The following is a 25848-nucleotide window of genomic DNA, read 5'->3' on the forward strand; positions in this document are numbered from 1 at the left end:
CAAACCTCAGAATGTTCCAGCTGCTTTTAATGTTTGATGTGCCTGACAGATTACCCTTTCAAAACAGAATAATAGGATAGGTGGTGCTGGAAAAAATCTTTTCCATCCAAGGCAAAACCACATGGACATTGAAAAGAACTGGCATTAGCCTAGACATGGGGGGAGAGGAGGGGGACATGTCCTTGGGGCACAGATTCTATAGTAAAAGGCTTCATCTCTTTAAATACACACTCCAGGCTCACTCCAGAAGGTGTAATGGAAAGAACATTGAGCAAGAATTAGAAGACTTGGCGTCTATTTCTGACTCTGCCACTTTGTGGGACCAGGCAAATCTTACCCCTCTCTAAGCTTCAGCATTTTTATTTACAAAAATTAATAGTTTCATTAGATAATTTCTAACTTTAAACAAAAATAAGTACGATATATTTTTGAACACTTTCTCTATGTCAGCTACTTTCACATATGTACTGTATTTGCAGTCAATGTAAATTGATTATGAAAACAACCCAATCAACCCATGTTATTCATCATTTACTGATGAGAAAACTAAAGCTCAAAGAAATGAAAAAATTTACTTGGTACCAGGCAGTTAGTGAGCATTTTTGAGACAAGGTCTCGCTTTAGTCAACGTCCTTTCCACAGCATTGCACTGCTGCTAAACAATTTCTATTATCCGGCTAGAATAACACGACAGATAGATATATCTGAAACAATAATACTACCCACTATTCTTTACTCCAGGCAGACATAGGATGATGAGCAACTTTGACTAAATTTAATGAAGTCTTTAGTTCAAGTAATCTTAAAGCTTTGAAGGGGCGCTTGGATACCTAGAAGATGACTGTAAAGAGGTGTTATAACTCAGCAATAGGCCCTTTCTCATCCCTGCCAAGACCGAAGAACAATTTGAGGAAATAAAACACTGAATCTATTGTATAAGAGAGATGCCTTGAAAGTTATGAGGTAGTTAGGAAAGTGTTTAGCTTTTTCTTTATCATTTTATAGACTATATATCTTTGAGAATTAATTTGTCCTTTAAAAGGGTGTGTGTGTGTATGTTTAAGCATTGTGTGTGTATGTGCATACACACGTGATTGTTGCAGTAGTGACTGATAGACCATCTGTAGAATAAATCAAGAGAAGGGATTGACTCACACAGGAGATGAGATCGTAAAAGAGATCAGTTTCCTGGAAATCCCTCCTCCATTCTCTCATCTGCCCTCAGTTCTTCCAAAGGCCTTGGGACGTCAAGGGCTATCACTGCCTTTCTTATGGAAGTCTTCAGGAAGCCACTCCATAAGGAATGTCTTAGGCTTTGAGATGCATATAGAATTGGGGTGTGTGGGAGGGAAAGGGGAGACCAATCCTCCGGGTTGGTGAGGGGAGATGGACAGTGGACCACAAATGTTAAAAAAAAAACAGGCCCTCGGTGGAAAGGGGAGGACTCAACAATGATAAGATGTAAAGGCAGGAGAAATAGGATAGTAAACAAGAAGAGCTCACAACGGGACCCTATTGGGAAGAGCTGAACATTTTGGGGTCTTGGAGATCATAAAAAGCTTATATATAACATGCAGGTTTAGGTTCTTCCCCCTACTTTTGTTGATTCTGCCATAGACACATCTTTCAAATGGATTCCATACATTTCTTTCTAATCTGCTCCTAGGAGATTTTAGTCTGGGGCCACTCTCCTCTTTTCCAAGGTTACTGCCAGCCTACCTGAGCTTCCAGCACCAGGTTCTTAAATATCTTCATCTCTTAATACGTTATATATAACATAACCAGAGAGATCTTTCTAAAATACAGATCAGACCTTATAGCATGCCAAACTCAAACTGTGCCATTGCCCTCCACTTGCCCTCATAGTCAAGTTCAAACTTTCTAGTGCGGGGCATAAGTCCATTTATTCTTTCCCTGCCTCAGGCTTCACCACCTTCCATTTCAGATGATTGTAGAGCCATAATACGCTCCTAGTAGGACTTCGTAGCTCTTTATTCTCTGTTCTCGAGGCTGTTTTCTCTGCTGCAAGATTCTTTCCTCTTCTCATGACAACTCCCTGTAAACTTTTCCTTGAAGAGCAGTAGGATTTATCACACCTTCTTAAAGTTGCCTGTTTATTTGTCTCTATTCCCTGTCAGTCTTTAAAATTCTCAGGTATAGATTCTACTTTGTTCATCATTGTAACTTCTTTCTCCAGAATGGTTTCAAATATTTGACACTAAATACTTCTTCCCCTTCTGTGGAAGGAATAAATGGCTATTTAGCACCATTTACACTTCTTCCCCTTCTGTGGAAGGAATAAATGGCTATTTAGCACCATTTACACTTCTTCCCCTTCTGTGGAAGGAATAAATGGCTATTTAGCACCATTTACAAAGTAGCTTTCCAGCTCAAGAGAGCTAAGATATTAATGTCCTCTTATTTTGTCTCAAATAAACAATTCTGCCTTTTGGATCTGTGTTTATTAATCAAGACTTTATCTTGAAGCTCTAAAAATTGGTTGTAACCTGGGAAAAGCCAGTCCTGGAATCTGTTTTATTCCATACATTAAATTTACACTTTGGCCAAATTTCCATGTCTGTTCCCTGTGAATATTGCATTTGGGAGAATTAAAAACCTGTAAGTAACTGGAAGTGTGAAAAGGGAAGACGAGAATATGGGGCTCATACCAATTATTATTTCTTGGGAAATTTCTGGAGGAAAAGGAGAAATGCTCAGGATCTTCCAGATAAAAAGAGTTTAGATTTTGTGGTCAGATCTTTTTCATAAATTTGCTGCTTCTTCCTCCACCCTTTCTCAGACTCCCAAGCTGAACTTCCCTCTTCAACATGCTCCCCTTTGCCCCACACTCAGTCAATCACAAAGCTTTACCTATGGGGAAGATGTACTACTTGACACAACAGCGGTAGGAACTTCTACTCTAAAAATGTTTTTTGTACTTTTGTTTTGGTCTAATTTTTCCACTTTCCAGTTAAAACGGAAACTAAATTAGAATCATATTCTAGCATGAATATGACCAGAACAAAATAAAGTAAGAGTAGTGCTTCAAGAACTTATGTTAGTGTCGCATTTATTCAACAACTACTTATTGAGTCATGCTATGAGTTAAGGACTGTGTGAGGCACTGTGAATTCCAAGATGTAGAGGACATAGGGTCTTTCTCAAAGAAGCTTACATTGTAAGCTTCACAGTTATTATAAATAATTATTACTTAACTACAGTATCCTTGACTTTCATTCTTAAGTATTTTGGGACTTGAGAAATTTGTTTGGCTGTTTATTTTTCATTATTATGAAATGTCTGTTAACTTGAAGGATTTTAAAATGGTTGGCTCACTTTTTGGTGCTAGATGGTGGATCAAACATTTGTATTTACTCATTGTGTTTCCCATACCTTTCTGAAATAAAACTGTGGATGTAAAAAATGAAATAAACCTATACAACAAAGGGAAAAGAAGGAGACGTTATCAGCAGATAAGAGATCCCAAAAAACTTTTAGAAAATGCAAGGTAAATTAAATAGGATATAGAATTGTCAGTGATGTTTGGAAAACGAACAGCATGAGCAAGACAATCCAAGAAAAATAAATCGACCCTTGTCAAAATGGAAGTAATTCGAGAAATACAGACATAAACTAAAAATAAATAATTAAAACCAAGAATAGTTTATATTTAATATACTTGGAAAGAATTGAGAAATCTTTAAATCCATAAAATAAGAATAGGGTACAGTGAAAAAAAGGTGGACTCTGTGAACAAAAGATGTGTGTGTGTGTGTGTGTGCGTGTGTGTGTGTGTGTGTACAGAAGTAGGAACCAGGAAAATCTTTAGAAAGGAAGTATTGAGCTGAGCCTATTGGTAAAGTAGATAGGGCCAGGCATTTTAGGCAGAGGAAGCAACATAAATAAAACACAGAGTGAAGTCCAGAAACTACCGGAAACTACAGAAAGATTTTAGGGCTAACGTGTACATGGAAAGGGGTCAGCCTGGTGAGAGAGACAGAAGCTGGCTCAGAAAGGTCTCCAGACTTTTGAAGCCATTCTAAAGAGTAGGCATTTCATCTTGTCAGTAATGAGAAACAAGGACACGTTCTTGTGGAGATGATTAATTGAGGAAGGGAATTATATGATCAAATGTGCTTCAGGTTGATTGCCCTGAACACTGTTTGCTAGATGGATTCAAAGGGTTAAAACCTGAGGCAGGAAGAAGAACCAATCAGTAAGATGGCCTAAACTAAGGCAGTGGTTTTGGGATGAGAGTGGCAGGTATGAAAGTTTTCAAGGTGGTAGAATTGATTGGACTTAGTGAGTATAGTGGCAACATTCATTTAGACAGAGAATACAGGATGAGGAACAGTTTTCAGAAGAACATAATGAGCCCTTTTTTAGCTCTTTGTGAATGTTCAGAAATGGCAGCTGGTGTTGCATAATTGCAAAATTGGGGCTTAGCTGGTTATTGGCTTCTAAGAACATAAATGCATTCCTTTTTTCCTCTGGTCTACTCTTTGAAAAATGACACCAAGGGGTGGGGCTCGAAGGGGGCTTTTTGAGTAAGGACCTAAATGTAAGTTTCTTTAAATCTTTCTTTACCTCCTCTGTCTCTTTTTAACATTTCGGCTGCTTCTGATTACAAAGATAATCCAAGATCATGGCAAAAGTTCAAACAAAATGAAAATGTAGAAAGCAGAGAATTAAACCCCCTGAAGTATGTTTCTCAAACACAACCATTACTAACAGTTTGGTCTATATTCTACCAGGTTTTTTTTTTTTTTTTTAGTATATATTCTTTTATTTGATCACTGATTACATTTTATGGGATCTTATGATAATATTGCTTTTTAATTCATTTATTCCATTTTTAATTTGAAGAATATGCAGGAAAGTAGAGACTATAACATAACACTTGTATACACAGCACTTAGATTTAAGAGAGATCAACATGTTGCCAAATCTCCTTTTTTGTAAATAAAATTTTAATTATAGCTAAACCACCCAATTGCTATCACGCCCTCCTTCCCCTCCCCCTTTCTGTATCCCATAAGTTTGCACTATCTTGAAGTTGGTGCAAATAAGCTTAATGCATGTTTTTAAAAAATAACTTTCTACATTTGTATCTACCAAAAAATAATATATGGGAATATTTTCTATTTACATTAAATGTTTATACTCATGGTATCACTTTGTATGTATCTTTTTTCAGTTTGCTTTCTTTAAATGCCATGCATTTTAAGATTTATTATGCTGCTTCATGTAGGTTAATTTTTCTTTTTAAAATCTACTCTATGGTATGCAATTCCACCTTTCTTAGTATTATTAACAATACTATAAAGCGTATCCTTGCTCAGATATTGGGTTATTCTGAGTATGTCTGTGAAGGTGTTTCTGGATGAGAGTAACATTTGAATTGATAGACTGAGTAAATTGCCTTCCTCCCACCACCAATGTGGGTGGACCTCATTCAATCCACTGAAGGCCTGAATAGGACCAAAAGGAAGAGTAAGGTAGAATTCTCTCTCCCTGACTGTCTTCAAGTGGGAACATGGATCCTCTCCTGTCTTCACAACAGGACTTAGACTAGAACTTATACCATTGGTTCTCCTGGTTTTTAGGCCTTCTGACTCAGATTGGAACTATCCTTGAGCTTTCCTGGGCCTCCAGCTTGCTGACTGCAGAACTTGGGACTTCTAAGCCTGCATGGCTGCATGAGCCAATTCCTTTAAATGTAATGCGTGTGCGTGTGTGTGTGTGTGTGTGTGTGTGTGTGTGTGTGTCTCCTATTGGTTCTTTTTCTCTGGAAAGCCCAGATTAATACATTATTTCATTATTGTTTAAATAGATATTTCCCTTAATAACTAGTATGGCTGAACATTTTTTTCCTTGTTTATTAGCCATTTGGATTTTCTTTCTTACGAATTTTCTGTTCATATACTTTGCCTGGTTCACATGTGTCTAGTCATAGCCCATCCCGCTGTTCTTTCTCTCAGATACTTCACTTTAGGGACATCCTTTCCACTTTCACCCTCGCTCCCTAGAAATTTAATGTCATATCTGTTTGAATATAAATTGAAGAAAATGAAGGCTGAATCAGAATAAAGAAGGGTGATATAGGTAGATGGGCAGTGTGTCCTTCTATAATTAGGGGCTTTAGAATAAGAAGAGGTAGAATGAACATGCAGCCACAAAATCTACCACCCACAAATGGCCTCGTAGTACATAGTGACACTGGTATGCTGTGCCAGCATTTCCACCCACCACAGTAACCCAGAATGAAGTCAAAAAGGGATTAGCTATTGCTAAGTCTTGTGTGTATACCTTGGAAGAAAACATACCTCGCTTTAAGCCCTTAAGGAAACAGGTAATAGTTTTCAAAGTGGCTGGTCTTGTTCTCCTTTGTATGGTTTATAATGATCCTAAGTAATTCTCAGAAAAAAAAAAAAAAATCTCACTTATTTCATCCTCTTTAATTAGGATTTCTGACTCTGTAACATTTTAATGGTACTTATGTCAAATGCTTAGTTTTCAGAACGTTTCCCCTTTTCTGTCTCTCCGTCCTGCCCCCACTTCCTATTTTAATTAGGCAATGACATTGCTCTGTCCTCCACATAGATGCTTCTTGGAAACAAAGAAATTTCAAGATGGCAAGATTGGCACTAATAAAAGAGAACAGGAAGAGCAGTGAGCAGAATCTCCTCCAATACAGATGGTTAAAGAACATAGATAGGGAAGTATGTTGAGTGAACTTCATTTAATGGGGTGCCCAAGTCACTGGGTGCTCCAGCATGGGTGGCCATCCTAACTGACTCCTTGGCTCGGGAATTGCTATAGCGATATCAGGGATGCAAAACAAAATCTGATTATTGCTGCAGAGACTTCTTCCATTGCAGAGGTTGTACTTCTTCGGATTGCTCTCTAGATGAAAATTTTCCATTGCCGGAGTCCCAGTCAACTCAGATTAAGGCAATAGTCCAGTTTCAGACTGCTTCGTTTTACAAAAGGCATTTAACATCACTCTTTCCTCCAATTGTATGGAGTCAGTTTTGAAACTTGATTGAAAATCTTATCCACTCACAGAGAGAGTGTGAAAGGCCGTGTGATAATCATAGGAAGTCTAGACTGATATATGGTACCAAGTTAACTTAAGGTGGGTAAGTTATTTCTTTGTCGCTTTCCAAACCTATCCTGCAATAGGGGTCATGAGAAGTATGACACATACCAAAGGTGAATCTTCAGCTGTCAATTCCTCTGAGCATATTCTCTGGCTGCTTACCCCTTCTACAGGTCCCACATATGTTCCCACATCTCTCTGTGTGTTAGTCGGGGCTTTCCAGAGGAACAGAATGAAGAGAATATATTAAGATATATATAAAGGGAGATTTATTACAATGATTGGCTCACGCAATTATGGAGGCCAAGAAGTCTCATGATCTGCTGTCTGCAAGCTGGAGAACAAGAAAAGCTGGTGATGTAACTCAGACAGAGTCCAAAGGCCTAAGAACTAGGGGAGCCGATCAATGAGGGCAGGGGAAAATGGATGTCCCAGCCCAAGCAAAGAGAGCAAATTCACTTTTCCTCTGCCTTTTTCTTCTGTTGAGGCCCTCATCAGATTGGATGATGTCTACCTACATTGGTGAGAGCCATCTTATCTACTCAGTCTACCTATTCAAATGCTAATCTTTTCCAGAAACATTTTCACAGACACACCTATCTGTGCATACCACCCCCACCTCAAGTTGACACACAAAACTATCACACTCTGTTCGCCCCCCTTTGTTGGAACAATTACTCATTGCAATTGTTCACTCCTTGGTCTCTAACATAAAGCTTAGACTCCTAAAAAGTCAGGACCAGTGCTGACTGTTGGATCCCTCAGCTAGAGCTGGGTGTGGGGAGAGAAGACAGCTGCTAACTGCCATTAGGTTTTTGTACTTCTTTTGTCCAGGCCTTCCCTCTCAGCCCCTACCCTGACCTCCCTTTTACCTCTATCTTGTTACTTAAAAAGAGATAAATACTTGTATAATGTGTTTACATGTATTATCTCATTTGTATTATTATTCCACAATAGTAGATGAAGTTTAAAAACTAAATACCATGTTTTTAAATTGGAAAATCTCTGGAACAAGAATTGGGAATAATGACAACAGTCTGAGCTCCCCAGAAGGTAACAACTAGGGGGATTTTTGTAGACATCTGAGAGAAGTACATGCACAGATGGTTTGCCTTTTATTGGCCCATTCTTGCCCAGAAGGCAACACTAACTGAAACAAAGGAGCCTTACACCAGAAGGGTATGGGGTTACAGCAGCTCTTCAGGGCGGCCCTAGGTCCTTTCTTTGTGTGCTTTCTCTCTCTCTCTCTCTCTCTCTTTATTCTAGCTGTATTACTCATCTTGTTACTTTACGATCTAGAGCTTGTGACATTTTTTTTTAATTCTTTCTCTAGAGTGGAAATGACAGAGCTGTAAAGTATTAGCTTCTGATTAGTATCTCTGAATCAGGCAAGAGGGCTGGGGTGATGAAAACTGGGCTCATACATATCTTCCCATCAGCTAAACAAGTGTTCAGAAGTACAGGAAGAACTTGTTAGGAGAAGGTCCTCGGGGAAATGTTTTCGGTGGTATACCTGCGGAAATGAGGTAGGTTTCCTTTGCACCTAGAGTTGACACAAGAGCAGGAGCCCTATGGCGAAATCTCCCTTAGGGTACCAAAGCAAGCTGTACGAAATCACTTCTAGAAAGTAGCTCAGATGCAAAAAGAAAAGAAAAAGAGTTCCATTTCATAGAGCAAGAACTGTGATTATGGTTAAGCTCCAACAGCTGTAGTCTAAGGAGCCCCATAAATATCTTGCATCATCTCAGCTCGTGGGGGAAATGTGTCGTGGTCTTCCTTCTCCCCTTTCTTCTCCCTCCTCCTCCTCTCTCTTTCTTCTTGTTTCTCTTTTCTCTTCTCTGATCTCTTTCTCTAGGCCCTCTTCTTTCTGTTCTTTCTCTTTCCTCCTCTGTCTTCTGTCTTCTTTTATCTTCCCTTTCTCCTCCTTCGAATGCTCAGTGCCTCTTTACATCGTCAAACATCTACTGGACTCCCACTTGTGCCATTATGTGGCTAAGAGCTGGGGCGTCAAGACGAATCAGTTCTGTTTCCTGCCCAGCACCAAAGGGTGGTTCGATGGGCATTGCCTAGCCCGTCATTGCACCCCCAACACCTACCTCCTGGAACATGCTTTACTTACCAGCTTTGGCATTCTTATTCTGCAATATTGGCCACTGGGATTTTTCTCAGAAAAAAACTTGCTGCTTTTTATTGACCTATAGCATATAATCTAAGGAAAATTAATTTGCTTACTGTGAAACCATCATTTCAAGTGAAGTCTCATAGGTACAGCCTCCAACTACTCCTTTTCCAGTAACATCTCTGCCCCTTGCCCCTCCTCTTAGAAATTCTGGAGCCAGGTTGTTCTCGCCCTCAAGCGGCTTACCACCTAGGAGAGTCAACGTTTAGATTAATTGCTTTAAAATTCTTTGATCACTCTGGGAGTTGACATGACAAGTTGGCACGACTGATGTAGAAGCTCCCACTTTTCAGACAGTTATGCTTGATCCCAGGGGGATGGATGGAGCATAGGAACAAGAAGCCTCAAACTCTCAGGGCACTCACTGTGTGTATAAAAGAGAGAAGCATCACTGAACACAGGTACTGGCCAGGACACTGAGTAATGCCTTCGTTTCTAGTCGGATCAAAAACAGTTCACTCTGTAAGTAAATAACATAATTTCTGTAGCAGCCTGATTGAGATCAGCTAAACTTTAGGCATAGAGCACAACTCTTCTTTGCTAAAGCTTTTGGTGGACTCTTTTCAGCTTTATGCAAGGGGTTATGTTAACTCTTGCAAAACTGGTTCACCAGGAACAATGACTAAGTGGATTTCTTAGTATCAGGCATATTGTGTCTGAGCAACTCTAAATATACTTACAAACTGGGATTTCAAGGGAGGGGAGGATTAGCTTGCTGAAAAACAAGCCAACTGAGTTATGGGCCTTCACCTAGCCAGCATACTGTGTTTTCTTTCATCTTTACCTTTTGCAATTTTATTTTCCTGTTCAAGGACTTCGACTGTGTCATTTTTTCTTTAACACTATAATTTCTCTCCACTCTGCTGTGTGTGTGTGTGTGTGTGTGTGTGTGTGTGTGTGTGTGTGTGTGTGTGTGTTCTATCTCCATAAAGGAGGTGGAGAATCCCATGCAGGTATATCCATGTTATTAAAAGTACTATCTGTTTATTAACCACTCCAATGACAAAAACCAACTGACAAACAAGCCACACTCTTATCCCTCCTTTGCAGGCAGCGAATCTGAAAGCCGAGAAAAGTTTTCTTTCAAACAGGAAGTGTTTGGTAGTCTGAACAACTCTGCATTTAGACAGTGCAGCTTTCAGTTCCCGATCTTGGCAATGGGGCAGGCAGAGGGTGTGGCCACTACAGACTTTGCCATAGGGCAGTGTTTCTGATGGCTTGTTCCCAGGAATTAGTGATAGGAGGGATGCTACAAAAGCGTTTAGTGAAATAAGGACTTCCAATAAGAGTGTTCTTAAAGTATTAAACATGCTAATGTGCCTTGGGCATAGTCAAGGATGAGTTACAATATGTGCAGTTTTTCATATTTGTCACCTGCGGCCTTTTCTCTAGGGCTGGCATTCTGAGAAACACACTCTAGTGGTGCCTGAGGGCCCCGGGAAAGAATAGAATGAACGAAACATCCCAGAATAGAAAACTCCTTGTCTTTGTTCCTGTTGGTGCTGGTCGGTTAATAACTTTTTGTTTTGTACTATTGGAATTGACCTGAGGAGAATAAACATAAATCGAGGACTACTGTTTGAGGATCTGAGGCTTCTGGAATTTTCTCAATTCCTTTTCATTTCCTCATCCTACCTTTTTCACTTTTAAAAATTAACATAATCCATTTGATTTCAGAGTTGACCCTTTCTGCACGGTGAGGGGTTGTAATCGCGTGCTTATTTAGACATTATTTATAATCTGTTTATCTGCCTTTTTTAAAGTACAGGTCAAAGTTTGGTAACCTAAGCACATACTCAAACTGATCCTCTAACCACTCCCCTTTCTTTGCAAGCTGCTTTCTCTGGTTTCTTTCTCCTGAATTCATTCCTGTCCTCGAATCTACGACTTTGTCCCCAGTTCCCTGAGTATCTGCCTGGTCTCTGCTATCCAGGACTCTGACTTGGAAACCTCAGACTTGCATTTCTTTATGTCTCTGGGCTCAAGTCCGGCTGGCCTCAGAATCACCCCGTCTCCATGCCAGTTCCACTGACTCCACTTGGTCCTTTGACTGGAGGATGGGGCCCAGAAATCTCCACTCCTAAATGGCACCCCAGCTGATTCTGATGCATGTCCAGGATTGAGATACCCTGCTTTAGATTCTGGGCACACAGCCCTTGTCCTTTTTCCTGGAGCTCCTTCTGGGTCATGATTCCATTTCTCTTCCTCTGCCCTCAGAGGTGTAGAAATGAAAGTATTTGTAAAATTTCTACTATGGTGGCTTGGTGCCTCAAATATATCATTTCCTTTCATTTTTATGACACTCTTATGAAGTATATATCTTCATTTTTATTGTAAGAATGAAAAAACCAAGATTCAGAGAGTCTACGTAATTTTCTCAAAGGCACACGATAGGAAACAGCAAAGCAGGCCTTCAGATTCAGATCTGTCAGCATCTATGTCTTATAACTTAAAAAGTGTGGTCCTTGGACCAGCAGAAAAAATATGACCTGATATCTTGTTAGAAATGTAAACACTCAGGTGCCATACCGGATTTACTAAATCAGTTTCTTTGGGGATAGGGCCCAGAAATCTGTATTTTATCAAGCCTCTTGCCCCCCCACACCAGGCGATTCCGATGTACCCTAAAGTTTAAGAACCACTGAGCTAGAGTACCATATATTTCCCCACTGTATTGTCTTGTCTCTTTTTCCTTATTCCTTTGCTTAGAAGAATTGCCTTATTTCTTTCCCAGTAACCTCACTATCAGCCCACTGTGCGGCCTCACTTATATCTTTCTCAACCAGCTGTTTTATTACACACACCCTTCTCATTTCCTTTACAACATTCATGGTGTCTGGCTGAGAAGCACGGAGACCAAAACCTGGCTTCACGTTTGCCTTATCTCGCCTCAGTCTCTTAATATCTTTTCTCGCACATTTTAAGGCATTGAAGACGCTGACTTCCAATCCCCCTTTCTAAATCTGGGAGTGCACATGTACATAGACACACACAGGCACACATACACACACATACACACAGATAAGATTGATCACACCAACCAGCTGCTTGATCAATTTATGAATACCACAGCTGGCAAATCCCTGTCTGTGGTCTACTTCAAGCTTGGATTCCCAGGCAAAGAAATGCAAACATCCAGTGGACTTGGAAAGTTTCATTTAGCCTTGAACTGTATTTCTTCAAAGTGAAGCAAGGGTGGGCAGATTTTTGAACATGGATCTGCTGATAACATGGCACCTCCTCAAAACTAGAATCTCATTCAGGGTTGGATGATGTCCAAGTCAAACCAGAAACGTTGCCATGTTACTCTGCCCTTAGTCAGAGGTTTCAGGGTGGCAAACACCTCTTGCTGACTTTGTCTCTTTCTATATGTACTTGAAGTCCAGATTGATCAGCAGAAGTCTGTGTGCTCTGCACTGCAGTCTGACCCTAACTGCGAAAGAATTTTTTATGTTATTTGGACTACACTTGAAAAACGAATGTATTCCAATATCTTTAGCCTTATAAATAATGCATAATGATTGGTGAAGGATTAGCATGTTGGAGTTCAAATATGTAAAGTTTCCTTGGATGGCTGAGGCATCACTGTTAAATAGAACAAAGGGCAACCAAAGGTTGACAAGGAATACTTAGTTTAGGGGTCCTTAGATATTTATTTTTCTTCAGCTATATTACATTAAGCTTCTCAGATTGTTTCTTCGATGCTACCTTTTACGAGAATATTCCATTAATAAATATATGTTATATCCTTGGCTGTTTGTAATAGTCAGTTCTTGCTCACTGGAATTATAACCTAACTGGAATTATAACCTAACTGGAATTATAGTTGGTATATTGAGATGCATTGGATTAATTTACATATTTCGTTCTTCTTTCTAAATGGATGCTCACTGGATTAGCACTCCTAGTCATGTGTACCCTTGGGTCAGCTTAATTACTAAAAGAATTTTCTTCTAACAGTTTCACCATATAGTTACCTTACAAGAAGTATCAGTGCAGATCAATTTCAAATTCTGCTCAAATTTCAAATAAATTCTTGATATATTTTGCTTAGTAGTTTATTTGCTTTCTCATCTCCACTGTTTTTCCTGGGTAACAGCACAGAACTCTAAAAATAAAACCCATTAACGGGAGTGACTCAAAAGTCTGGTTATTTTTATTAGTATACTATTTTGGGGGTGAACACTTCACATTTTACATTCTCATGCTCTAGAGCGCTGTAAATAAGTCTGAGCTTTTTTCTCTTGTGTTCAAGAGAATATTTTGGAAGCGATTGGTAGAAAACAGAATTAGTAAAACCATGCTATCTGTTTTCATGTTGAATAACTTTAGAGGGAATGATGGCATTTTGTACTTGACAATAAGCATACAAGGATTTGTAAAAGTTGGCAAACTGTAAGAAAAACACATTTAGAAAATTGTGCTATGATTTATTGTTCTGGCTATACAACTGATTTACTCCACCCCGCCCCCCCCTGCCCCCTCCTGCCTCAATGTTTAAAATGAAATTTAAAACACAGTTGATCTTGGCTTGGATAAGCACCCTGTATATTAACTGGGGATTTTAGTTACTATCCAAGGGCTGATTTACTTCTGACAATGAGACCCAAATAGCCCCCTTGGAAGCTTCCAAAGAGGTTGACTAATCTTTTTAAATTCCTCTTTCCCCGCTTCTTGTTGGCCTCTGCCTTCCCTAATTGTATGCTTATTTACCAAATAGAATCCTTATTTTCTGGAATTGCTGCTTCAAAGTATGAGGAAACTAAAATTCAATGAAGTTATTGATTTTGAAAATCTTGAGTTTTTCATATTAGAGTTTTAATTTATTTCTATTTTAGTAATCTCTTTGGTTTAATGATTAAATGCAAGTTATTCAACACCCTTTTTAAATATTCTTGTTAAACCTCAGAAATATTGAGTCAATGATCTATAATTTCCTATTCAAAATTACTACAAAGCAGAAACATAAATATCTTTATTTTTATTAAAAACAAACAAACAAAACCAATGACAGCAGCAAAATAGGATGTTATGTTAGGTGTTGCATTGGTTTACTTATTAATAACCTTGGCCCTTGACCCTTCATTAACGGTCTGAGGAACGAATTATGCACCAAAATTCCAACTAAGAGTCAATGTGTGCTTATTCAGTATCCTCTGTGAGAAATCTTATATAAGAGCTTTTGTTTCAGAACTCAGTGCCAGGAGAATTTTGCTTCCCCCAAGTAATGGTATGTTTTCTCCTTCTGGACAATGAGAACCATGTAATTGAACATATTTTCCTTTGTGCTTTGGCTGTCAGGAAGCTCAGAGCCAAAATTGTAGCCTAAATTTATGGCTATATTAGATTCTATAGCCCACATATCTGGGCTCTTCCATTCTCCTTGACATTGATCTTTAATCCTGAGTTAAGTTTACAAAATATGCCACTATAAAAAAAATTGCGGAAGTATCTATAGGCTGCTTGAAATTATTATTGAATAAAGTAGGATATAAATAAACCAATAAGTTAATTGTTTGAAAACCAATGCATTTTTGGAGAAAGATAACTAACTTCTCGAGTGAACTTTAGGTTCCTAGTCCAACCCACAGAAGCCTATTTTCATTTCACTATATATTTCATGTTCATTTACCATGTGCCAGACAGATGTGCTCCCAGCAAAGAGGTTCACAAATGTTAACAGGGCTCAGTCTCTCAAGAGCCTTGGAGGCTAAGGAGAAAAGACAAATACAAATAATGCAAGACAAAGTGAAATAGGTGTTAAATAGCAATGAAAGCAATTTGATGGAGGGGTACAGAGGAAGGAACAATTCATTCTGCAAGGGCTTACATGACAAAGAGGTTTTTCAAAGGCAAGAAATTGAAAGCATGTCATTCCAAGCCAAGAAGCCTGCATGAAAAAAGCATAATGTCAGTCAAGCAGTGGAAAATGACAAAACATTGTTGTGAATGTTGCTGCAGAGCATTATTAATAAGTAGTAGATTATCGTTAACTTGGCCTCTTGAGGAAGATAGGTTTAGGTAGAGGTGAGTGGAGTTTTTTAAAGGGGGCATCTGGGGACTTCACGTGCATTTCAATTTAAAAATTGTTGTTCTTTTTCTTGATAGATGAGTATCACTGAGACTTCTCTGATGCCTGTCAATCATGATTGGGGCTATGTTTTGAATTGATAGTGATAATGAAGAGAGTAAGCAAAAGAGGAAAAGACAATATAAGAAGAAAAGGGAAGCAAAAAGTGATACTGGTGAGTGCAGAGTGGTCGAGGCATCAGTAGTGGGTATGAGGAATCACCATGCACTCTGGGGCTTGCCTGTATTGATATTGGACTTCCACTGACCATGTCACCACCCTGTACTGTGTGACTTTGGTAGCTAATTTACAACATCCAGAAGTGCCACTTGAGCAAAACCAGAAGGAAATATCATAAACAGCAATTGCAGAGATTCCTACTGGCTGTGTGCTTTTGGAAATAATTTACACAAGGGCTAATTTCAACAGCACTAATGTATACAGTTTAGCTGGCATTTTACATGGAAACTTTAATAAATGGTTCTAATTGGTACTTAATTTACATAGATTAGAGAGTCACACAGGCCCACACTAGTGCTTGGGGATTTGGGGTTATTTAATTGAGATCTAGTTTGATTCAGATAAATAACCAATTTTAGGGAATCTTGCTAAAATTTATCTGACACGAACTAGACATTCTTTTTTTTTTAATGTCCTAAATTATTGGTTTAAGCAGTGATTTTAATAGCAAAAGGTTGGTGACTACTTAGATGTCCATCAGTACAGAGTATGTACAGTATATCAATCCATAAAATGAAATTTGTGCCTTTAAAATAATGAGGCATGTAATGATAAGGCACAGTGTTTAAGATGCGTGTTTAAATTTAAAAGGAAGATTCAGAACAATGTGTAAAGTATGCTAACACTTGTGTTTTAAAAAGAGAGGGAGTCCTATATATGCATATCACTGCATATGTAGATAGATATACGTACAGTGTATACAGTATATATCTATCCTGGTGTTCCTGTGGAAGGCCACAGAGGAAACTAATGACAATGCCTGGCCCTGGGAGGGAATGTTAGGGATCAGGAGTAGGAAGGAGACTTAACTTTTCACTGTGTTTATTTTCAAACTGGACAGTCTTAACTTGAGTCTCTTTTACTTACTTTTGTCCAGTGTCTTGAAATAGCCTTCCAAGTCTTTCCAAGATTCAGGACAAAGTGAATCCCTGTGTGAACATCAGGTAGGACAGCTTTGATTTTCTCATCCTGTTCTGTGTGGATGTATCCCAGATTCCCCCACAACCTGGATCAGAGCAGCTGCTGGCCTTGGAGTGAAGTTTTTATAAAGGCTCTTCTTCAGACAGATAACTGAGAAGAACTCCCTCCCTCTGCATGGAGGCAGCATAGTGAGCAGAGTGGGATGAATCTCAGTCACCACTTATCCCTGTGGTTGGGTACTGTCGTGCCATCTGTGCACCACACAACCATTTGTGGTGGCCCTGAACTGGGTCACCTTGCTGGGGGAGACTGTGAGTTCCAGCCACCTCACTTGGCACACTGCTAACAGAAAACTCAAGCTCTAGGTAGATCATTGCTCTTGTTCTACTTTTCCACCTGCCGTCACAGTCTTCAGGGTGACAGAGTCCAAGGAACTGACTGTAATTCAATGTTGTAGATAATAGAAGTACTATAGAAAAATGTCTATGAAGGGCTTTCAAAGTGTGAAGAGGAAGCACTTCATTCTGCCCGGTGATGGTTGTATTAGTTGGAGTCATCTAGGTAAATGATTCTAAAGTGGGGCCCCATCTAAGGGACATTTGGCAATATTGGGAGACATTTTTGGTTGACTCAACTGGAGGCGGTGGTGCTATTGGCATCTAGTGGATAGAGGCCAGGAAGCTGCTGAATATCCTACAATGCAAAGGATAGTATGCCCAACAAAGAATTATCTAACCTGAAGTATCAGTAGTGCTACCATTGAAAAACCTGGTCATATGCTGGTAATAAATTATTTGAAAAAAATCTCAGTGGCTTAACTCAACAAATAATTTTTTTTTTTTTCAGGCTGTATGTCCAGCATGGGTTGACAATGCAGCCCTGCTTGTCCTAGTCCCATCAGGGAATCTAGCTGATGGGAGATTCATTTCTGTGTGGGCTTCCAACACAGTGACAGGGGAAGGGAGCTTGGTAGATTGCACAGATTTTTAAAGCTTCTGCCCAGAATTGGCACATATAATTTTCAGTCACATGCCATAGGCCATAATCTATCATGTGAGCATGCCTACATTCAAAGTAGGTGGGAACTGCATTTCTGTCTTGTACCCAGAAGGAGGAGAGAATGGAAATAATTGTGAACTGCCCTCATGACTATCATACTGATGGCAATGGTGGTTGTGGCAGGGGTGAGAGGATTTAAGGAAGGCTTCTGTCCTTGTTACCTATTGCTACATAACAAACCACTCCGAATTTAGGGACTGAGAATAACAATCAACTTAATCTGCTCATGAAGCTGGAATTTAGAAAGGGTTGGATGGGAATAGCTTATTTCTACACCATGTGGTGTCAGCTGGGGCAGCTCAAAAACTGGGGACCAGAATCGTCTGAGAGCTTGATCACTCCTGTGTCTGGCAGTTGATGCTGGCTGTAAACTGAGACCTCAGCTGTGACTGTCAGCTGGATCACCTACACATGGCCTTTACATGTGGCTGTTTGGCTTCCTCACAGCATGGTGGCTGGTTTCCAAGTCAGAAAGTAAATACTGCCAGTTTCTTAAAGCCTGAATCTGAAAACTGGCACAACATCACTTCTATCATATTCTATTCGTTGAGAAGTTATAGAGCCCAAATTTAAGGGGAGGGAACATAGACTATGTTTTGAAAGGAGGAAGGTCAAAGAATCTGGGAGCCATCTTTTAGAACTGCTTCTCAGGTTGGTGACAGGGTGAAAGAAATGGCAGAAGTTCTTTAGGTAAAGTTTGGGGAATGACCATTCTAGACAAAGTAAACAGCATGAGCCAAGGCACCTCAGAGCTGAATTCATCTCAGTTTTCTAGCTGGTCCTGCCTCATAGCTACTCATTTCTAGTGTTGATATAAACCTTATAAAAATGTTTTGATACGACTGTAAAATATAGATTAAATACACTGTGTTTCATGAATGGTAACTGCAATCTGGGTTTATTCTGATTTTCTGAAATTGTACACGATTCATTCTAATGCAAGCAAATGAAATTATTTTTTAAAAATTGTTACCAATTTTTTTCCCTGTTAAATGTTTGTGTTTCTGTAATAATATTTTAGTTTACATCACTTTTGGGAATTGTTAGATTAGTGGCATTCACTCTGCTTTGGATTTATTTTGCTTTGAACTTAATGTTTCAATTTAGACTTCAAAGCAGGCTGGACGTGACCTAAAGCACTTTTTTTTTCATGAATCAGATGCAGTAGGGGTTGAGGAATAGCATAAATAGGCCATCCTTTTTCTGATTTTGAAAAGGGGATTGTTACAGATATCCATGTGTATTCCTATCTTTTTGGAGTCAATCCTAACAGCATTGGCTGTGGGTCATAGAACCATAGAATTTTAGAGCTGAGAGTATCTTTCAAGGTCTTCTAAGTTGAACTTCCTCATTTTTCATAGGAGAAAACTGAGAATCCAAGAGGCAAAATGACCTCCTGGAGTTTTAACTCAGTCTTATGGCAGAAAGAGGAAGGGCAGCTGGTATAAGTAGAGGGGATCCTCTGATAAACTTTGGAGAAAGATGTGTTTCTCCTGTGTTTGAGCTGAGGGAGAAGCAGCTTCTTAGCTTCTCTTGTGACATTATGTCTTAGTCCTAGGCTGTATCTATCTACTTCATGTTCCCAGGCCTGGACCGTTCCATTTGGCTCCTGATTACAAACCAGCAGCTGCCTTTCCCCTCATCCTTTGTTCTCACTCTTTCAAATTCAAGAGAGAGCTGCTCCACTGATAGCATTTGAATTCAGCTCATGAAAAATTCTGTAACAAGTATACTTGACCGTTTGATCTTTGGCTTCTCCCACACATTTGCCCTTTATACTGAGAGAGCTAGAAACTTCATTTCCTTAGAGCAGATTGCAATTTCAATGTCAAGGAAATAAATGTATAATCTTCAAGCTGAGCTCGGTTCTAATAAGAACCAAGCAAAACTTAATCTTGGTCTACTGTGGAAACTCAGGCACTCAGTAGAAATTACTCCTCCAGCACAGTTTGGTGGCTATGATGTTGAAAAATCCCTGACCTAGGTTCGAATTCCAGCCATACTGTTTGCTAGCTGTGTGACCTGGGCAAGATACTTAAGCTCTCTAGACTTAGTTTTCCCATATATAAATGGGAATGCTAATTAGTGCCCACGTCAAAAAGTTGTTCAAGAAATATTTGTTAATATGACCTTTGTGTCAAACTGTAGGAGATCCAGTGAGGAAGATGGACAAGAATTAAATAATCACAAGTAAATCTAAAATTGTAAATAAAGAAATTCATAAGCCCTAAGTCCATATATAAGAACTTCCTAGGCAAAGTGGGATATCAGGATTCTCCCCAGCCCACTCTACCGGTGACAAAGGAGGTTGGAGAAGACTTTCCTGTGGAAGGGAAGATGGAACTGAGATCTACAGAATGAATAAGGATTAGCAGGCAAAAGGGGTAAGACAGCAATTTAGGCCAAGAGAGCAAGCAGCAAGTGCAAAACTCTCAAAGAAGAGAAAGCAAGGAGCCTGCCCGGATAGGGAGGGGACAAGAGAACTAAAGTGTTAAATCAAGAAGAATTCAGAGACTGCTATTTACTGATCAGCCTGCAGCCAGACCACAAGGAAACCCACAGAACAAAGGAAGATTTCTGCTGGAATTGCTAACAACCCATTTCCCCACACCCTGAAGGGAAAACAGGAAAAACAGAATCTTTAAGTGGCGCCCTGCACAAATTAAAGTCATTCATTCCCTAAGGCTAAAACCATGGGGAACCTGTGGATTACAGACTGGGAATTGCCAGCAGGCCTTTAATACTCCATATTCTTACCTTTTAACACCACATAATCTTATCCTTCCTCATTGTATGTCCATATCAAAGGAAAATGGGCACACAAACTCTGAACGAACTCACAGAAACTAAAGAATGGTATATAAACTGGACTCCCAGCACTGAGGGTCTTTCCCCTTGTCTAGGCTTTTTTGTCTTTTCTTACTCTTGTTTTTGCATTTCCCCTTCTCTTTTTGACTCCAGTTTTGGCGTGGATTTGAATTTTTTTCTTATACTCTACCAAGAGAGAACCCTGTGCTCTCTCAGTGCAGAGTTTGAGTTTCCCCCACAATCGGGGGAATTTGCCGGGTCCTGCATCAGCCAGAAGACCAGTGTGGTGTGTGGCTTTTAGTGCAGGGGCGATCACTTGCCTGCCTTGTAGGTGTTAGGAATGTGGGCTTGATTCTGGCCAGGTTTATGTGGGGGTAATTTTAAGACCAGATTTGCATTTCTAAAAAATCAATCTGGCTGCCAGTTAGGATGGATTAATGTAGAGTTCTCAGTCTTGGCCTTCAAAGTACAGCCTTTGAACAATACAAAAGCCCGGGGCCCCAACCCCAGAGATTCGGATTTAGTTGGTTTAAAGTGGATCTCGGTAGCTTATAATATCTGCCAGGGTTGACAGTCACCCTAGAAGGAGGCTTTACTTGGATGTGGGAAGGAATAATTGCAAAGCCACTACAGTTGCCCAGATAAGAAATGATGGGTTCAATTCACATCAACAGCAGAGGGGCTGTGGGTGTAGGGCAGTGGTTCTCAAAACTGTTGTGGATTTCCAGTCCCCTGGAGGGCTCGTTAAAATGCAGATTTCTGGGACCCTTTGATTTATTTAATAGGTCTGAAGCTACCGGCCTGGGAATCTGCATTTCTGACAAGTTCCCCGAAGGTGCCAACATTGGTAGTTTGTAGACTGCACTTGGAGAATCACTGATCTAGAGAAATACTGTCAGATTTGGTAGATGAAATCAACAGGATTTGGTGCTAGACTGTCTATGCAGCTAAGGATGAAGGAGGATTCAAGGACACTTCAGTTTTCTGCGTTTCACAACTGAATATATGGCTTGTGCCTCTCATGGATACTCAGCAGCTGATCAGACCAGAGATCACAAATTCAGTGCTGCACATGTATTGGAAGGCGCCTTTTTAAACAATGAAGTGGGAAGATCAAATAGGGATATATATATATGCAACTTGGAAGTGAAGGTGATTAGAGATATAAATTTGGGGCCATCGTGTAGTTGATCACTGAAACCAGGGACTTTTCAAGGGGATCACTTGATTTTTTTCTCCACTCTAAACCAACTAAATCCTCAGCACAAATCAGAGTTGATAATTACGTGTTTGTGTGATCATTTGCTAAATGGCCACCCTCCACTAATAGATTCTAAGAGAACAAACACTATTTCATCAGGGAGAGGGCTTAGCTCAATAACAAACCTTCTGAGAGAGTGGTAAATGTCCAGCAGTTCAGTTACGGAGATGGTAGTTGTTAAGGCAGTGGTAATGTCTCAGGAAGGGGGAGAAGCAGTTCTCTCTCTCTGTAAAGCAGTTGCTGGTGTTTATTCAGTAATGAGATTAAGTTTTGCGGGGACACCGGGGCGTGTGAACCAGCGACAGCACCATCTGGTGGAAACAAGAAATGCAACAACTACGATCTCCGACTAGGCTCAGGGTTGTTCAAACAAATGTTGCTCTGGGAGAAAAGATTCATTTTTTTACACTTAAAAAATAAGAGTAAAAATGTGTCAGAGGGAAGAAAGACTCCCTTTTTGGGAGAGCTATTTGGAAAAATTGGATATTTATTGAAAATAGTGTTAAGTTTTCGAAGAAGAGAGGTACCATAATTAAGAGGTTTATTGGAAGTACATGTGGAAATAAGGAAGTCGGAGATCTCTACCCAGAGCCAGCATCACAGAAAAACAGGAACAGGCGTATAGCTGGGCTTCCCTGATTGATTTGCATTTGGGAACTGACCGGTGAGTGAGAATATTGCTTTCTTTAGCCACTTGTCTTGTAACCCTCTTGATGGCGACCTGGGCCTCAGTTACTTTCTCTGCTGTTTCTGCATCATTACAAGTGCCTTCCTCCTACAGGGCATGGTGTAATCAAATTGGTGATGGCAGGGGCTGCACAATATGATGGAGTAGGGATATCAGAGAGGACTCATAATTTTTCTTTGTTTCTGATTTCTCTCATAATGGAGAAGAAGTGTGACTTCTAATTCTGTGATAGAAAACGTAAACTGTGACTGTATCCCACAATTTATGTAATTGATTTCAGGTGCTATCACATCTACTTCACATTCTATCACATTTTTCTAACTCATAATTTTTCCCTGAAATGCTGGGAAATTTTTAAATGGTTTGGGGTCATGCTACAGTGTTGATGGGAGAGGGACATACTGCTCCCACCCCCACGCACAGCTTTCCTCTTCTAGTTCAACTACTCTTGCTGCTACCAGTAGCCTTACTGAAGGACTTGAAGCCAGGTGGATTGATTTTGGTCAGTCACTTGCCCGGATATGATGTTCTTATTGGACAGAGCTTTTGTATCCGGCTACTTCATGGACCACAGCCCAGCCTGCATATTATTTACTCAAGGGCCTGGTGCCCTCTCTTATTCCATTCAGACATGACCACTGTGCCGGGGCGGGGTACGAGGGGGGAAGGTCACATAATACAGAACATCATCTGTGTACCAGTTAAGTAGTTTTGATTCAAATAAGCCTAAATTATAAGGAAGTTTGTTTCCTATATAACTAGCAAGACTACCATTAGAATGTCCTTCAAGTGAGGGTTGATCTCCTGGTTCAGTGATGTCAAGAACCCTGTTCGTTTTCCCACTTTGGTATCCATAGTGTTGGCTTCATCCGAATGTTGTCTTTTCTTATTGTAGAGTTTGTTTCCATCAGAATAAACTAAATTATGCTGTGGTAATGTTATGGACCAAATGCTTGTGTCCTCCTAAATTCACATATTGAATTCCTACCCCCAATATGATGATATTAGGAGGTAGGGCTTTTGAGAAGTAACCAGGGTTAAGTGAGGTCATGAAGGTAGAGCCCCATGATGGGATCAGTGCCCTTATAAGAAGTGGAGGAGACACCGAAGCTTTCCTCTCTCATGTGAGGAGCACACAGCAAGAAGGCTTCCTCCTCTGTAAGCCTGGAAGAGGGTCAGTACCTTGATCTGTCAGTACCTTGATCTTGAACTTTCCAGCCTCCAGAACTATTAAAAAATAAATATCTGTTATTTAAGCCACACCATCTATGGTATTTTGTTCTGGCAGCCTCAGCAGGCTAATAGGGAAATTGGCACCATGAAGGGGGGTGGGGGGCTGTAACAATTACCATAAAATATGGGAGTGGCTTTGGAATTGGTTACTGGGTAGAAAATGAAAGAATTTTGTGGTGCATGCCAGAAAAGTCAAGATTACCATTGAAGGGGCTGTTAAAGGAATTCTGGTGAGAACTCAGAAAGAAAAGAGGAGAGCTGTAGAGAAAGCTTCCATCTTAGAAAATACCTAAATAATCGTGAATAGAGTGTTGGTAGAAATATGGATGGTAAAGGTCATTTTGATGAAGTCTCAGACAGAACTGAGGAACATGTTATGGGACAATGGAGAAAAGGCAATCCTTATTGTAAAGTGGCAAAGAACCTGACTGAATCGTGTTCATATTCTAGTGTTTTGTGGAAGGTAGACGTTGCAAGTGATGAAATTGAGTATTTAACTGAGGAGATTTCTAAGCAAGGTGTTGGTTCCTCCTGACTGCTTATAGTAAAATGGAAGAAGAGAGAAATGAATCGTAGAAGGAACTGTGAAGCAAAAAGGAACCAGAATTTAAAGATTTGGAAAATTCTCTGACTCTGTATTGCAGAGTGCAGCGAGGGTGTGGTGGAGAGTAGTATGCTCTGAACCGTGGACCAAATCAGTAGAGGCATTGCCAGTGTGAACCGAAGGGGATGGCCGTCAGACGTCTTAGATCCTGCAGGACTGGACCGTAATGCTATTCAGCTGTGAAAATGTGTTCAAATGTTAAGGATAAGGGAAGAATAACCCCAAAGGCTCTGCAGAGATCACCATCAGGGCTGCCTGCCGCCTCACTTCTCTTCTCTTTCTTTTAGGCATTGTCTTCCCTTCTCTTCAATATTCTCTCCTCTGCAAACGAAAGGGGTCAGAGTCAGTCATTACAGTAAATTAATTACACTAAGGTGTTAGTGCTTCACCCGTCTACCATTCTTTTCATTCTATGGTCTACATGGAAAAAGACCTTTCTTTTCTTGCAGATGGGAGCAGCATCAACAGTTGTTCTTCCAAGGCTAATTCCGGGATCTTCTGGTGAGGGTGGGATTGTCTTGTGTTTATACACATTTTTTGAGCCACAGGCCTGGGGCGGGGGTCCACCTCCATGAAGTCACTGTCCTTTCTTCTGATGCCTACCCTGGGCTTCTCTCCTGCTATCCCTTTGCCCAACAGCAGTTCTTTCTCCACTTCTTTCCAGGGCTCTGAGATGCTGATGACTTAAGGCCAATGCTTATAATTGTCTCTTTTTCAAGCCCTGCCACCCCAGAAACTGGGTGGTAGCTTTCCCATCTTCTGAAACATGGAGATAGCGTTCCCAGTGACTGAATGTCATTGATTTTCAGCATGTGGGAAAAAAAGTTAAAGAATGGATCCAGAAATTCTCAGGAATCTCTTAAGTGGAGGTGACTGATGGGACCAGGGCAGCAGATATGTGTTACATTTAATTACTCATGCAGGTGGTCATTTAATTTAATTTTGCTTACTAAAATTGGAGACTAGCTCGTTTATTTTAATGCAGTACAACTTAAATGCAATACAGAGCACACAAATCTTAAGTATATAGTTCGATGAGTTTTGCATATGTGCACATCTGTGTAACTACCACCCGGATCAGATAGCATTTCTAGCACCTAAAAGCTCTCTTTTGCAATTCCTGCTAAGAATTTTCCCCAAGGTGTTTTCTTTTGAAAAGAATTATATTATAAAATATTCAAACGTAAAGCATAGAGAGCAACAAAATGTATCCCCATGCACATATTATCTTTACACTTATCACTGAGATTCAGCAATGATAACGATTTTGCCACACAAGGGTCATCTGATTTCCTTCCTTTTATGTGTGTGTTAAGTATTTGAAGCAAAGCTGAAATATTACATTATTCTATTCCGATATGCATCTCTAAATACATAACCATTACATAACCATAATATCACTATTATCTATGACTAAACAATAAATCCTTGGAGTCGTTTAACAATCTGCCCTACTGTCTTTGTATAATTTATTTGTTAAAATTGGGATCCAGTCAAGGTCCCGAGTAGCAGTAATATCTCTCTCTGTCTCTGTCTCTGTCTCTGTCTCTGTCTCTCTCTGTCTCTTTCTCTCTTCTTGTCATTGACTTCTTGAAGATACTAGTGAGTTTGCCTGTAGAATGTCCAACATTCTGGATTTGCCTGTTTCCTTGAAGTAGTGTTTAACTTGTTTCTCCAGTTTTC

The 25848-nt window shown here is 39.9% G+C and overlaps 1 protein-coding gene across 7 annotated transcripts in view; it reads left to right on the top strand.

Annotated features, from left to right (window-relative positions):
- TMC1 (transmembrane channel like 1) overlaps nucleotides 1–25848 on the top strand; it is a 259282-nt gene that overhangs the window by 78862 nt on the left and 154572 nt on the right. For 3 of the 7 annotated variants that reach the window (XM_039841244.1, XM_039841391.1, XM_039841319.1), the window contains exons 2-3: nucleotides 15390–15526; nucleotides 16469–16535. The exons of 3 other annotated variants lie outside the window; for them this stretch is intronic. The gene's annotated coding sequence lies outside the window, so the exon portion shown is untranslated. The remainder of the gene's footprint in view (nucleotides 1–15389; nucleotides 15527–16468; nucleotides 16536–25848) is intronic. One more of the 7 variants, XM_039841556.1, reaches the window with a different exon arrangement.

The sequence above is a fragment of the Pteropus medius genome, unplaced genomic scaffold (assembly GCF_902729225.1).
Source record: "Pteropus medius unplaced genomic scaffold, Ma_sr-lr_union100, whole genome shotgun sequence".
In the NCBI taxonomy this organism is placed as follows: Eukaryota; Metazoa; Chordata; class Mammalia; order Chiroptera; family Pteropodidae; genus Pteropus; species Pteropus medius.